Raw genomic sequence first — 12879 nt, forward strand, 5'->3', positions numbered from 1 at the left:
TAAGGAGATCGGCGCTGTAATGTAGGTGACAATAATGCTTTTTATTTAGAAAAACAATCTATTTTAAACCACTTTATGAGCAATTTTTAGCTTTATGCTAATGAGTTTCTTAATGTCCAAGTGGGCGTGTTTTTACTTTAGAGAGAAGTGTATGACGCTGATTGGTGACTGATTGGTCAGCGTCATACACTCCTCTGTACAACGCCCACTTGGTCTAAAGTAAAAACACGCCCACTTGGGCATTAAAAAAGCAATTAGCATAAAGCAAAAATCGCTTCTAACGTGGTAAAAATAGATAGTTTTTCTAAATAAAAAGCACTGCTGTCACCTACATTACAGCGCCCATCTCCTTAGGTAGGAGATAGGGCACTTATAATGAGGGGAACAGAGCCTCTTTAAGTCTGCAGGAGGCTGTTAGGAATCTCTTTTAAAATTAAAAAAGGAACTTAATGCAGATATCTGAACCTTTAACGTGCTAGGTGTAAGGTTCTTATCTAATCCTGCCTGGAGAAAATCCAATATTAGAGGGATATCTGGCTCGGTTACAGGATTAATGACCCTGCCTGCAAAATTCAAAAAAGCTATCCAGGCTCTCAGATATATTTTTGAGGTAACCGGTTTCCTACTTTCCTAGTAGCTAGCAGGGTGGAAATGACAGACTCTGAGAACCCTCTCTGCCTAAGGATTATCCTTTCAGTTTCCAGGCTGTCAGATGGAGTTTCTGAATCTTGGTGTGCATTACTGGGCCAAGGTATAGGAGATTTGGTATGTTCGGCAGAATCCACTGTTGGTCTGGTGACGTTTTCTTTAATCACGTGAACCATGGTCTCTTTGGCCAGAAGGGGGCTATTAATATCACACTGGCCTTGTCTTCCCTGACCTTTCTGATTACTCTTGGGAGATGGTTATGGGGGGGGGGAGGCATAGCCCCTCTCTTGACTCCAACATTGGGAGAATGCGTCTACTGCTGTTGGGTGTTCTGTGGGGTCTAGGGAGAAGAATCTTTTGGTCTTTCTGTTTTCCCTGGACGCAAATAAATCTATTGAGGGGGTCCCCCATTTGAGGACGATCTTCTGAAATACTGTTGTATTCAGAGACCATTCTGACTGGCGTAGCCTTTCTCGGCTTAGGAAGTCCCTTCAGATGGACAGCTGATAGGGTCAACAGGTGCTGCTCTGCCAGAGAAAATATCTTGGAAGATAAGTCCATCAGCAAGGCCGATCTTGTGCCCCCTTGATGATTTATATAAGATACTGTGGTTGTGTTGTCAGAATAGATTTTTAAGTTCTGACCCGAAATTGCTGGTATGGATTTCTTCATGGCCTGAAGAACTGCTGCCAATTTCCTGAAGTTGGAGGATCTCTGTATGGTCTGTTGAACCCACTGACCCTGAAGAACAGAGGAGTCGTAATGAGCTCCCCGCCCCAAGGACTCACGTCTGTGGTAATACTGAGAGTAGGAGTTGATGTCCTATGGAATGCCCCGCATGAGGTTCTCCCTGTTCAACCACCATCTGAAAGACAGCCTGGCTGCGGATGAGATGTGTAGGGATTGATCTAGGGAGAGATTGCTCCTGTCCCACTGATTCAGAATGTCCCACTGTAGAGCCCTAGACCTGAAGTGAGCCCATAGTTCCGGCTGGGATGCATAACGTCATGAGGCCTAGGACTGACATGGCCTTCCTGAAAGAGGTCGTATGGTCTAAGTATAGTTCTGAGACTCTGTCTATCAGGGGATTGATTTTCCCTTCTGGATGGAAGGACATTTGCTTGGAGGAGTCTAGCAAAATTCCTAGCAATACACATCTGTTTGATGGGTTTAAGTTTGACTTTTTTAGATTTAGGTTTCATCCTAACCTCGTTAGTATAGCGCGAACTATCTCTATTTGTTGGGTCAGGGTCTGAGATGTTTCTGCGACTATTAAAAAATCGTCCAGGTATGGGATCAGGAGGATGTCCTTTGTTCTGATGTAAGAGGTAATTTCGGCTATTAGTTTCGACAATACCATTGGGACTTGTGAAATGACGAAGGGGAGGGCTCCATATTGTAGGTGAAATAAAGACCCTTTGAGGGACACTGCTACCCTCTAGGTCTAGTGATGCCATCACAAAATCCCTGAAGAGGAGATTTACGGTTGAAGTAATGCTCTCCATGCAGGATTTTTTGTAGGTCAGATAAAGATTACATTTTTTTTAGGTTTATTATGACCCTCTGTTTCTGTTCTTGGGACCTGAAATAGGACTCCTTTTTCTATAAGTGACAGGATTTCTAATTCTAAGACTTCCTGCTCCTCCGGGTCCCTTAGGGGCCTTGTGGGAAGAAATCTGTCTGGGGAAGAGACCTGAACTGTAGCACGTACTGTCTTTACAATCCCTAGGATCCAAGGACTTGCTGATATTCTCAGCCAATCCTTGAAAAACAGGGATAGACGACCCCCCCTCCACCATGTAACTTTTGGCGTCATTGCTGGTCTCTGTTTTTAGGGTCGTTTTGAGGCCTGAGGAGGAAGCCCTTATTTTTGTCTTGTGAATTTTAAGCCTCTAAAATCCTGTCCCCCAGGGTTAGGTCTTTTGCTATTAGGCCTTTTGGGACGAAAATAATCTCTCGTTGGTCTTGCCTGTGTAGGGAACCCTTTTTTGCTATCAGACGCTTTTTCTAGTAGGTCGTCTAGTGGGGGCCCAAATAGATAATCTCCAGAGCAGGGAATAGTGCACAGCTTCCCTTTTGACCCAGTGTCTCCCTTCCAGGTTTTTAGCCAGATAGCTCGTCTAGCGGAATTTGTTAGGGCTGCTGATCTGGCGGGAAAGGCGTACAGAGTCTACTGAGGCATCCGCCAAAAAGTCTGCGGCCTTGGAAAGCATTGGAAGGGAGGATAGTATTTGATCCCTAGAGGTTTTATCCTTGAGATGAAGCTCCAATTGGGCAAGCCATATTTTTAGAGACCTGGCCACGCATGTGGTGCAATGCCCGGTTTAGAGGCCCCCGTAGAAGCTTCCCAAATCTTTTTTAGATAGAAGTCGGCTTTTCTATCCATGGGATCAGACAAGGAGCCTAGATCCTCGAAGGGAATGTTTCCTTGAAATTTTCGCCACTGGGGCGTCAAGTCTAGGGGTGTTATCCCAGTCTTTACATACATCATCCTCAAAGGGATACTTCCTCTTGAGGAATTTGGGAATACCTGCTTTCCTATCAGGATTTTTCCATTCCCTTTTAATGAGGCCGGTTATATTCCTATGAATGGGAAAGGTTCTGTTTTTTCTAGGACCTAGACCATGAAACATTATGTCCTGGATGGACCGAGGTTCTTTGGGATCATCAATGTTCATGGTTGCACTTACGGTCTTGAGAAGTTGATCTAGATCTTCTGTTGGAAACAAATTTCTCCCTCATCTTCATCCGAGGTATTATCTAAAGGAGCTATACTCTCCTCCCTCTTCTGGCTGAAAGTCCTCTTCAGCTGAGGAATCGGATAGATCTATCCAGCAAGAAGAGGTAGATGGTAAATCCTTTTTTCTTTTAAGGGACTTTAAGGAGTTCCTAATTTCTGCCCTCACAATATCTTTAATACTTGAGGTCAAGTTTGTAGATTCTTCAGAGATAATGTCTCTTATTATAGGAGGATGCTAGTTTCTTTTTACAAAAAGCACATTCCTTGTTGTGTTTTTTTTCCTAGGACAATCCCTGGCCTAAACATATGCATTTAGTAAGGAAGAGGATTTTTTTTATCTTACCCCATAGTCCTGACTATTCCTCAAGTACCGGACTGGAGGACTTGGTGGCATCCGAGCGGTCAGCGCATCCTGATGCTTCTCCTGGCATTTCCATAATGGAGGAAGAAGCTGGAGACTGAGGCTCAGTGTTGTTCAGGTCTAAATAGGCCTTGGATTGACTGGGAGGCCCTCTGCTCTGGACGCCTAGAACACCTCCTCCCCGTTAGGGTCACCCGAACCAGCGCCTCTTCGAGCGTTGGACGCGTCACCCCGCCGGAAGTGACGTGTCGCGGCGATCGGAAGTTTTGCACTGAGTGCGCCGGAAGCCGCCAACGCTGGGCATCGTCCGGCCCCACCAGGGAGCCGAGTATGACCCCAGGAGACCGCTCTCCGCCAGAGGAAGGACTCACCCTGTGGACCTTGAACCACCTCCAGGGAGGAAGGCGGTGGACCGGGAGAGGAGGTAGTACCTGTACCAGGCTTAAGGTTGCTCCCTCCAAAGGAGACTTATACCTTTCAGAGCACCCCTAGGGAAACAAGGTAGGAACCTTGCTAGGGGGTCTGCAACCCAGGGAGAAGTGCTTTTTCCTACAGGACAATCCCATCTGGAGGACAGGAAACCTGACTGGGTGTGTGGAGAGGTGTGTCCCTTTTTATAGACTCAGGTTTCCTGTCCAGCGGTTGGGATGTCTCTCTAGGGGTGCTGTCATAGCTGAAAGGGTAAAAGTTGCCTACTCTTGTCAGGCGGTCTCACACAATTTGATGAAAATATGCGCTAAGAACCTCAGATCTTGAAGTATAGTGAACATACCAGTAATGCATTAAAATAACTCATATTTAATATTTATTTGTCGCAGTAATGTCGCATTGTTTTATGCTTTGTATTGTCAGCAGTCACAGAGCACCAGAGCATGTGAGGTGCACATTTATTTCATCTTTTTTTTTTTTTTTATCAAAGATTTTTATTTTGAAAATATAACAATACATAAACATTTCACGTTTTTTGCAAAAAATAGAAATTTGCACGCAGTGCAATACATTAAGTGAAGTTTCATAGTATAACAACAATATGTATATATACATGTATAAGAACAACAGTAGAAGGTAGCCTCCCACCTATCAGAATTGAGTGATAAGAGAGATATAACGGAAATAACTGTACCATGTTCGCCTCAAATCAGTGCAATAGTCAGGGAGACCGCCCCCCCAGTAAAGTGAGAAGTGACACATATAAGAGCACTTTTGAATATATGGACACACAACACATAACACCAGACAACAAAGGGGAAACACATGCAGACAAAGCGCCTCAGGTAGGTAATATGATTCGTTCAGAGAATTCCATCCAGCCAGAGAGGTAGATCAGCACCATGCCGGAATCCAGACCACACCATCCAAGTTTGGACGAAGAGCACTGATTTGCCCCTATCAGCGGACAGCAACTCCTCCATCCTCATAATCCCGTTCACATCCGTCACCCATTCCGTCAGGGACGGTACAGTATGCGACTTCCAGTGACGAGGTATCACCGTTCTCGCTGCGGTCAAGAAATGTCGAAAGATCCCCTTTTTGAGGTGTGGGAGTGATCCAGGAACCATAGAAAGCAAGCCTATGGAAGCCGAGGTCGGAACCTCAGTATGGAAAAGCTTGTTGCCTAGATCAAAAATCTTTCCCCAAAAGGGACGTAGCATGGGACATTCCCACCAAATATGCAACATAGTTCCAGGAGCCCCCCCACACCTCCAACAATCAGCAGACACATCAGGATATATCCTATGTAACAAGGTCGGACAACGGTACCACCTGGTAAGTATTTTGTAGTTCTTTTCCTGGGCAAAACAAGACATCGGTAACTTATGGGCTAAAAAGAAAGCGGTACCCCACTCCTCTTCAGAGTGTCAAACCCCCATTTCCTCGTCCCATGCAGCAGTGAAGGACAATTGAGAAAAAGAAAATTTTGGCAGAAGGATACCATGTAAGTGGGACAACACATGAGAAGGGACTGTGGGCAAGGACAAGTAGCGTTCCAGAGGAGTCTTATCCTGCAGTAATACCAGACAGTCCCCCATGGAAGAGAGATAGGACCGCAACTGCAAATAGGACCACCAGGTTGACCGCCTCCCCGGGCAGGCAGATACAGCAGTCATTGGCAAAATGGCACCGTCCGGAGTAAGGGTCTCAGACAAACATCCACCATTCCCTCTCTCCCAACAGAGGAATGTATCAACACCCTCCGCCGGAGGGAAAGAAGGATTATCAAATAGAGGAGTCAAGGGACCCGGGCGATGAACAAGGCACGTAGTACCCAGGATCCATTCCCATACCATGAGAAACTGACGTGTGAGGAAAGGTAGAGAAAGAGTTTGTCTCTTAAGGACTGACAGCCACGGCAGAGAGGATAATGCAAGAGGAGACATAGCCTTTTCAATGCGCACCCATTGCTTACCTGTTTCCGAACTGAACCAATCCACTACTCTCATAATTATCGCAGCTTGATGGTATCGTTTAAAGTCTGGGAGACCCGCGCCCCCGTCTACTTTTGGCCGGCTAAGGACAGCAAACCGGATACGAGGCTTAGAGGAGCCCCACACAAACTTGGTTATGGCCCTATGTAAAACCTGGAAAAAACTGGATGGTACGGCAATAGGTACGGTCTCGAAGATATATAGAAATTTGGGCAAGATATCCATTTTAACTGCATTGATACGCCCAAACCACGACATGCGGTTCCCGCCGTATTCCGCCAATTCCTTCAGGGTACGCTGTAGAATGGGCGTATAATTCAGAGCATACAAATCTGACTGTTGCGTGGGGACATGTACCCCTAGGTATTTTAAGGATGTAGATTGCCACTTGAACGGAAAAACCTGAGCGAGATGGGCAGCTAGAGGGTGCTCCAAAGAGATATTCAAGGCCTCCGATTTAGAGGAATTGACTTTAAAATTACTTAAATGACCAAAGCACTCAAACTCCTCCGTCAAAGATGGCAAAGAAATCATGGGAGTTGTCATGTATACCAGAGGGTCATCTGCATATAACGCCAATTTATGATGCTGTGAGCCAACGCGTATACCATTAATATTAGGGTTGTTCCGCAGTGCCACGGCCAGGTGTTCCATGATCAGAACATACAAAAGAGGCGAAAGTGGGCACCCCTGTCTCGTGCCATTAGCAATAGACAGAGGATCAGATAATAGTCCGTTGACACGAACTCGAGCAGTAGGCCTTTGGTACAAGGCCATTATCCTATCTACCGTAGTGGTGCCAAGGCCAACCTGCGTCAGGACACTGCGGAGGAACACCCAGTGCACTCTGTCAAAAGCCTTTTCGGCATCTATCGAGAGTAAGCACATCAGTAATGGCAGGGGGTAGGGAGACGGACAAGTGAGCCCTAATCTACCCGCCACTCTGTCCCTGCCTACTTGCAACGACCCGCCCTAGGCGATGGGGTACAACTGGGCGGCGGTCCCTGCGCTCAGTAAGTGCACGACAAACACGACAAACATACAAGGAACACAAGCAAGGAAAAGGGGCCGTTGCCCACGGCAACACCGTGAGCAACCAGAGTGGTGAACGAGCCGAGTCAAGCCAGGAGTGTGCGAGGTACAAAACGAAAAGCAGAAGAGTAGTCGGTAAGCCAGGGTCGGTATGGAGCAGGATCAAAAATAGCAGGAGCTGTAGCTGGGCCAGGAACCACAAGGAAAGAAACAAAAGCAATAACAAGCACCGAGGGACAGGAAGTGCAGGCTTAAATAGACCGAGGGCGGGAGCTAGCTGAGTCTGGCCAGGTTACGATAGGCTCTCCCACTCCTAAGCCTGCCAGCCTGAATGGTGGAAGCAGGAGTCAGTCTCAGGGATGTATTCTCAGGTGCTGACTGATTAGTTCTGGGAGTTAACCCCGCTGTGCCTGGCAGATCCTTTACAGTACCCCCCCTTTTATGAGGGGCCACCGGACCCTTTCTAAGTGGACCTGGCTTACTGGGGAAACGCAGGTGGAACCTCCTGACCAATACCCCAGCGTGAACATCCCGGGCGGGTACCCAAGTCCTCTCCTCGGGCCCGTATCCTCTCCAATGGACCAGGTACTGGAGGGAGCCTTGGACCATCTTGCTGTCCACAATCCTGGCCACCTCGAATTCCACCCCCTCCGGGGTGAGGATGGGAACAGGAGGTCTCCTCGAGGGAGCCAAGGACGGGGAGCAGCGTTTGAGGAGGGAGGCATGAAACACGTCGTGTATCCGAAAAGACGGGGGTAACTCCAGCCGGAAGGAGACAGGATTGAGGACCTCAATGACCTTATACGGCCCAATAAACCGGGGAGCAAACTTCTTGGACGGAACCTTGAGACGCAAGTTCCTAGACGACAACCACACCAGATCCCCGACCATAAACAGGGGGTTAGCAGAACGTTTCTTATCAGCCTGAGTTTTTTGTACGCTCTGGGACACCTCTAGGTTTTTCTGAACCTGGGCCCAGACTGTGCACAGTTTCCGATGAACGACCTCTACCTCAGGATTGTTGGAACTACCAGGTGAAACGGAGGAGAACCGTGGATTAAACCCAAAATTACAAAAAAAAAGGAGAGACCCCTGACGAGTTACTGACCCGGTTATTAATGGAAAATTCGGCGAGGGGAATGAAAGAGACCCAATCAAATTGACAGTCAGAGACAAAACACCTTAAGTATTGTTCTAGAGACTGATTAGTCCTCTCCGTTTGGCCATTGGTTTCAGGATGGAAGGCAGAGGAGAAGGACAGATCAATCCCCAACTTCATACAGAAGGCTCTCCAAAACAATGAAACAAATTGTACCCCTCTGTCCGAAACAATATTGACAGGGACCCCATGGAGACGCAGGATGTGTTTGACAAACAAGGTAGCCAACGTTTTGGCGTTGGGTAGTTTCTTGAGGGGCACAAAGTGGCACATCTTACTGAAGCGGTCCACCACCACCCACACCACCGACTTGCCTTGGGATGGAGGCAAATCGGTGATAAAATCCATGGAGATATGTGTCCAAGGTCACTGGGGAATGGGCAACGAACGCAGTAAGCCCGCTGGTCGGGACCTGGGAGTCTTGGACCTAGCACAAACCTCACAAGCGGCGACGTAGGCCTTAACGTCTTTAGGCAACCCAGGCCACCAATAATTTCTGGTAATGAGGTGTTTGGTACCCAGGATGCCTGGATGGCCAGATAGTGCGGAGTCATGATTTTCCCTAAGTACTCTTAGCCGGAATTGCAGGGGAACAAACAGCTTGTTCTCAGGAAGGTTCCCGGGAGCTGCACCTTGATCAGCAGCAATTTCAGAGACTAAATCAGAATCGATCGAGGAAATGATTATACCTGGAGGCAAAATACAAGCAGGATCTTCCTCCGAAGGAGGGCTGGCCATGAAGCTACGCGACAGTGCATCAGCCTTAATATTTTTAGACCCAGCCCTATAGGTAACCAAAAAATTGAATCTGGTAAAAAATAACGCCCATCGAGCTTGTCTCGGGTTTAGCCTCCGGGCAGATTCTAGGAAAACCAGATTCTTGTGGTCGGTAAGGACCGTTACCTGGTGCCTAGCCCCCTCCAGGAAGTGGCGCCACTCTTCAAATGCCCATTTAATGGCTAAGAGTTCGCGGTTGCCAATATCATAGTTACTTTCAGTTGGCGAAAACTTCCTGGAGAAGTAGGCACAGGGGCGTAGATGGGTGAGGGACCTGGTACCCTGGGACAAGACAGCCCCCACTCCCACCTCAGATGCGTCAACTTCCACGATAAATGGCTCCATTTGGTTGGGCTGAACCAGCAGCGGGGCCGAGACAAAGCACTTCTTAAGGACCTCAAAAGCCTGGACAGCCTCAGGAGGCCAGTGGAGGAGATCAGCACCTTTGCGAGTGAGGTCCGTAAGGGGCTTAGCGATGACCGAGAAGTTAGCAATAAATCTCCTGTAATAATTTGCAAACCCCAAAAAACACTGTAACGCCTTCAGGGAGGCAGGTTGGACCCATTCCGCCACAGCCTGAACCTTGGCGGGGTCCATGCGGAATTCATGAGGAGTGAGGATTTGACCCAAAAATGGAATCTCCTGTACCCCAAACACACATTTTTTGGTTTTGGCAAACAGTTTATTTTCCCGAAGGACCTGGAGCACCTTCCTGACATGCTCCACGTGGGAGGACCAGTCCTTGGAAAACACCAGTATGTCATCAAGGTACACTACCAGAAAAATCCCCAGGTAATTTCTCAAAATCTCATTTATGAAATTCTGGAAGACCGCAGGGGCATTACACAACCCAAAGGGCATGACGAGGTATTCGAAATGGCCTTCGGGCGTGTTAAACGCAGTCTTCCACTCATCCCCCTCTTTGATGCGAATAAGGTTATACGCCCCCCGTAGATCCAATTTAGAAAACCATTGGGCCCCCTGAACCTGATTAAAGAGATCAGGAATCAAAGGAAGGGGATACTGGTTCCTTACCGTGACCTTATTCAGGCTACGGTAGTCAATGCATGGCCTAAGACCACCATCCTTCTTCCCCACGAAGAAGAAGCCAGCACCTACCGGAGAAGAAGAGGGACGAATGTAACCCTTGCCCAGTGATTCCTGGATATACACTCTCATAGCTTCACGTTCGGGACAAGAAAGATTAAATATCCTACCCTTAGGAAGCTTAGCTCCTGGTACCAATTCGATAGCGCAATCGTATTCTCTATGAGGAGGTAACACTTCGGAGGCCTCCCTAGAGAAAACATCAGCGAAGTCCTGAACAAACTCGGGTAGCGTATTCGCCTCCTTAGGGGGAGAAATAGAATTAACAGAAAAACATGACGTACAACATTCATTACCCCATTTGGTTAGCTCCCCAGTATTCCAGTCAAACGTAGGATTATGCAACTGCAACCAGGGAAGACCTAGAACCAAATCGTACGATAATCCCTGCATCAACAGTACAGAGCATTGCTCCAAATGCATGGAGCCAACAAGGAGTTCAAAAACAGGGGTATGCTGTGTAAAATAACCATTAGCAAGAGGAGTGGCGTCGATACCCACTACCGGGACAGGTTTAGGCAAATCAATAAGAGGCATAGCAAGGGACATAGCAAATTCCACAGACATGATATTAGTAGAGGACCCTGAATCCACAAAAGCACTGCTGGTAGCAGACCTACCACCAAAAGAGACCTGAAAGGGAAGCAAGATCTTAGTACGTTTCATATTTACGGGAAATACCTGTGCGCCCAAGTGACCTCCCCGATGATCACTTAGACGCGGAAGTTCTCTGGCTGCAACCTTACGCTTAGGACAGTTGTTCACTTGATGCTTGTCGTCCCCACAGTAGAAGCAGAGACCATTCTTCCTGCGGAATTCTCTACGTTGTTGGGGGGACACGGAGGCCCCGAGTTGCATAGGTATCTCTGAATCTTTCGGGGAGGAACGAAGCAACGGAGCTTCGGGAGGCATCATGGGGGAGTCGGAGGAGAAAACACATAAACGTTCACGTTGTCGTTCCCTGAGACGTCGGTCAAGTCGTATCGCTAAAGCCATAACCTGGTCTAGGGAGTCAGAAGAGGGATAGCTAACTAGCAGGTCTTTCAGGGCATTCGACAGACCCAACCTAAACTGGCACCTTAAGGCAGGGTCATTCCACCGAGAAGCTACGCACCACTTCCGAAAGTCAGAGCAATACTCCTCAACAGGTCTCTTACCCTGACTTAAGGTCACCAGCTGACTCTCGGCAAAGGCAGTCCTGTCAGTCTCGTCATAAATAAGTCCGAGAGCAGAAAAGAAACAATCAACGGAGGAAAGTTCAGGGGCGTCAGGAGCCAAGGAGAAGGCCCACTCTTGGGGCCCTTCCTTGAGCCGGGACATAATTATACCCACCCGCTGGCTCTCAGAACCTGAGGAATGAGGCTTTAAACGAAAGTAAAGCCTACAACTCTCCCGAAAGGAGAGAAAAGTCCTCCGGTCCCCTGAGAACCGGTCGGGCAGCTTGAGGTGGGGTTCAAGAGGTGCGGTGCGGGGAACTACCAGGGTAGCATCAGGCTGGTTGACCCTCTGAGCCAGGGCCTGGACCTGTAGGGAGAGACCCTGCATTTGCTGAGCCAGGGTCTCACGGGGATCCATAGTGGTGTCAGGGACCAGGGGTAGACTAGGTATGGGCTTGTTATTATGTAATGGCAGGGGGTAGGGAGACGGACAAGTGAGCCCTAATCTACCCGCCACTCTGTCCCTGCCTACTTGCAACGACCTGTCCTAGGCGACGGGGTACAACTTGCGGCGGTCCCTGCGCTCAGTAAGTGCACGACAAACACGACAAACATACAAGGAACACAAGCAAGGAAAAGGGGCCGTTGCCCACGGCAACACCGTGAGCAACCAGAGTGGTGAACGAGCCGAGTCAAGCCAGGAGTGTGCGAGGTACAAAACGAAAAGCAGAAGAGTAGTCGGTAAGCCAGGGTCGGTATGGAGCAGGATCAAAAATAGCAGGAGCTGTAGCTGGGCCAGGAACCACAAGGAAAGAAACAAAAGCAATAACAAGCACCGAGGGACAGGAAGTGCAGGCTTAAATAGACCGAGGGCGGGAGCTAGCTGAGTCTGGCCAGGTTACGATAGGCTCTCCCACTCCTAAGCCTGCCAGCCTGAATGGTGGAAGCAGGAGTCAGTCTCAGGGATGTATTCTCAGGTGCTGACTGATTAGTTCTGGGAGTTAACCCCGCTGTGCCTGGCAGATCCTTTACAACATCGGTATATTACGGGTTTGGCAGTATGACGTCAAAAGGAGGGATTTGTTAGTGTTATCCCGCGCTTCCCGACCACATACAAACCCCACCTGATCATCCACGATCAAGCCAGGCAGTAACGGCGATAAACGAGAGGCAAGCAACTTCGCGAAAAGCTTCACATCTACTGTAAAGGATCTGCCAGGCAAAGCTTCGGGGTTAACTCCCATAATCAGTCTACACCTGAATCTACGTCTCTGAGACTGACTCCTTCTTCCACCACTCAGGATGGAAGGCTTAGGAGTGGGAGAGCCTATCGCAGCCTGGCCAGACGGAGCTAGCTCCCGCCCTCTGTCTATTTATACCTGCCTTTCCTGTTCCTCCTTTGCTTGTGATTCTTTCCGTGTGGTTTCCTGGCCCAGCTACAGCTCCTAACTATTTGATCCTGCTCCATACTG

The sequence above is a fragment of the Rhinoderma darwinii genome, chromosome 2 (genome assembly GCF_050947455.1).
Source record: "Rhinoderma darwinii isolate aRhiDar2 chromosome 2, aRhiDar2.hap1, whole genome shotgun sequence".
NCBI classification, from domain to species: domain Eukaryota; kingdom Metazoa; phylum Chordata; class Amphibia; order Anura; family Rhinodermatidae; genus Rhinoderma; species Rhinoderma darwinii.